This window comes from Bidens hawaiensis, unplaced genomic scaffold, assembly GCF_021521415.1.
Source record: "Bidens hawaiensis isolate Kalapana, Puna unplaced genomic scaffold, B.hawaiensis_p1.1 tig00018131_1, whole genome shotgun sequence".
Lineage (NCBI taxonomy): Eukaryota > Viridiplantae > Streptophyta > Magnoliopsida > Asterales > Asteraceae > Bidens > Bidens hawaiensis.
The window spans coordinates 348,401-351,899 of record NW_027492739.1 but is presented as its reverse complement, the minus strand read 5'-3'; the positions used below and the strand labels follow the sequence as shown (position 1 = coordinate 351,899).

Here is a 3,499-nt window from a genome sequence, read left to right as displayed (position 1 = left end):
CACAATAAGTGCCGGCTCCACCTTATTCTCCAACTAATTGAAACACACTCAACGGTTAAGAACATGCAACTAGACCCATGTACAACTAAACCCATGACTTATTCCATCATTTTTATGCAATTCAAACCCCGTCTTGAACCCAAAGTTAGTTTTCTTGTGAAAAGACCTTATATCTTGCAATTTGTGAAACTGATAAATTCATTCAAAGTCACATAATCCACAATATGGAGCCCCAATTAAATTGCATAACCAACTTCTATTCATCAAAGTTGAGGCATACAATTACTGACTTCGTAATCTAGATGCTCATATCATCAAAGTTCCTTCAAGATATTTTTGCATACTTATACATATATAATTAGTCAATTATTATTATTATAAGGTATGAGGGTGGGTTTTGTTGTTAAATCTTACAAATTGATGAGTTGCATCAGTTGGTTTTAATAGTTAAAATCCAAAGCTTCATGGGGCAAATTGTCGGAAACCAGAAAGCAATTCTTCTTTTTACTGGTTTGTGGATTGCACGAAACAAAAACCAAAATTTACAAACCCCAAAATACCGAATCTTAAAATGATGTCGAATTACCGAAAACGTAGAGCTAGCAAGAGGGGAACTGCCCGGGCGGTTGTAGACTTGTAGTAGGTTGCACGTGGTGGTGCGGCGGTGTAAAGGAAGGGTGGCGAGTTGGAAAGGACGGATCTAAGGCTTAAGTACCCCGCCGATTAAAGCGGGTTTGGGGCATTTTTTGCACTAAACTCAATTTTATATATGGACTTAGATTGAAGGGAAAACCTGTCTTTTTACGCTTAAACATAATAATTAAAATGCCCATCACATGGTGATATCTGCGTTTATGCCACCACAAACATCGATTCCTGCAAAAACGACTTCCACCACACCCGTGATTTTTGCACTAAACTCAACTATATATATGGACTTAGATTGTATTATGGGCCAAGATTGAAATAGTAACCGAAGTTGTCAAAGTGATATTTTATGAGGGTGTTTGGCTAAGCTTTTGGAATTTGCTTATTTACTTATTTGTTTTATGAAAAACAGAGGAACAGTTTATCTACATCTTACCCTCTTTAAATTATGCTAATAGCTATAATATTGGTGGAGTTTTCTTACTTTGTATGATTAATTGATTGATATGTTGAAACTTGTACATCACCGGTAGGCGGCGGGAGATCTAGCATATGTTGAGGAGTAGCAAGCACACCATCCTTCAACTTTCTTGGCAAAGTACATTTTTAGTGAAAAATTTTAATATTATGTTGAGGGGTTCCTAAACAATTTTTTTTTTTTGGCTTGCATTGCTTCTGCATTTTTTCGATAGATACGCCACCGAATTCATTAGTGAATATACATTAATGAATTAACAGGTTTTCGATGAGCCAATACAATAGGTTTAAAATCAACGTGATACAAGTCATAAATAAAATTTAAATTCAGTCAACACATATATTTGAAACAAAAATAAAAAGAAACATAAAATATCAACGTGACTCGGTCGTATGAACATGAAGGGCTCGGAGAATTCTTAAAATATCAATAGGCGTGCCTAATTTTGGGGGCTTAATTGTTTTAGGCATAGTGAATGCTAGTATATTGCATGTGGTTGGTCCCGTGCCAATGCTTGAGTGTACTCCGAATTACATTTGTAGCTTTTTTTTAGGAAAATTTGTGGCTTACTTAAAGGCTGAAAATAAGAACACATCACCATCCCATCCATTATAAACATAAACAAATACCCATGGCTTTACTTGTATACTTTGTCATTTTCTTTATATGTTTCATTCTTGTTTCGACTTTAATGATCATATATACACATAAAACAAAGAGAACTGTCATTCCTACAAATTGGCCTATTCTTGGTATGATGCCAGGGATTCTTATAAACGCTCATCGATTCAATGATTATGTTACAGAAGTTATGATACAAAGCCGTGGTACATTCATGTTCAAAGGCCCTTGGTTAAGCAAGATGGACTTAATGCTTACCACTGATCCTTTAGACGTCCATCACATTCTAAGCAAACACTTCAGCAACTATCCCAAAGGTGAGAAATTTCGTAAGATCTTTTATATCCTAGGCGATGGAATCCTGAATTCTGATGGTAAGACATGGGAGATCCACCACAAAGTCATTTTTTACGTACTTAAGAACGCAAGATTTCAGAGTATGATGGAAACAATAACGTGGGACAAAGTGCTAAATGGGCTTCTGCCTATACTTGAATCTATTTGTGAACGTGGCACTGAGATCGATTTGCAGGATATATTTCAAAGGTTTACTTTTGACAACGTATGCAAACTACTATTTGATGGTGACCCAGAAAGCTTATCTCTTGATTTTCCTTACAATCCGTGTTTGAAAGCCTTAATGGATGCTGAAGAAGCTATTCTGCTTAGACATGTTACGCCCCCATGGCTTTGGAAATTGCAACAAGCTCTTAGAGTGGGGAAGGAGAAGAAGTTGAGCGATGCATGGAGAAACCTTGATGAATTCATATACAAGAACATGGCTAATAAACAAAAGGAGTACAATAACATGAACCATGACGGAAACATTCGTATTTTCCATAGCGATTGTGAGAGAGCTTAAAGATCAAATCGGCGCCTCTACGGAACACACAAAATTTCTAAGAGACATCTTTTTTAATCTGATGGCTGCAGGAAAAGATACCATTGGTAGTGCTCTATCTTGGTTCTTTTATCTGCTTGCGAGAAACCCAATCGTCCAAGATAAAATTCTAGAAGAGATCTATATACATTTGGATGTTAATGCAGGTAAAAGATGGAACATGAAAGAGTTAGACAAAATGGTTTACATGCATGGAGCTTTATGTGAATCCTTAAGGTTATATCCTCCAATCCCTTTAAACAACAAATCTCCAATACAACCAGAAATCCTTCCAAGTGGCAACAAAGTTGATCAAAACACGAACATTATTCTCTGTTTCTATTCTATGGGAAAGATGAAGTCGATATGGGGGGAAGATTGTATGGACTTTAAGCCTGAAAGGTGGATTTCTAACACCGGAGGAGTCAAACATGAGCCATCATACAAGTTCCCTACGTTTAACGCAGGACCAAGAGCTTGTTTAGGTAAGAATATAGCGTTGTGCGAGATGAAGATAGTGGCAACCACAATAATTTACCATTACCACACTCAGTTAGTGGAAGGTCATCATGTAGTTCCAGCAGATTCAATGGTACTTATGATGAAGCATGGTCTTAAGGTCCGATTAAGTAAAAGAAGTGATTAAACTAAACTGAGTTAAATACCGGCTCGGAATAATTTTATTGTATACTGCTTGCTATTTGAACTAAATATTTTATAACCACGATGCATACTAAGGTTCGTATAATTATATTGTTTACTACTTGCTATTGTATTTATATCATTAATGCATATTTATATCAATGCAATCCAGGTTTTTAAGTGAGAACAATAAGGTGTTCTTATAATTAAAGAAAAAAATTATGATTATA

The 3,499-nt window shown here is 35.9% G+C and overlaps 1 pseudogene; it reads left to right on the top strand.

The window, feature by feature from the left end:
• The first annotated feature begins 1,529 nt into the window (after nucleotides 1-1,529).
• LOC143555426 (alkane hydroxylase MAH1 pseudogene) lies at nucleotides 1,530-3,273 on the top strand (annotated as a pseudogene).
• Nucleotides 3,274-3,499: the final 226 nt, after the last annotated feature.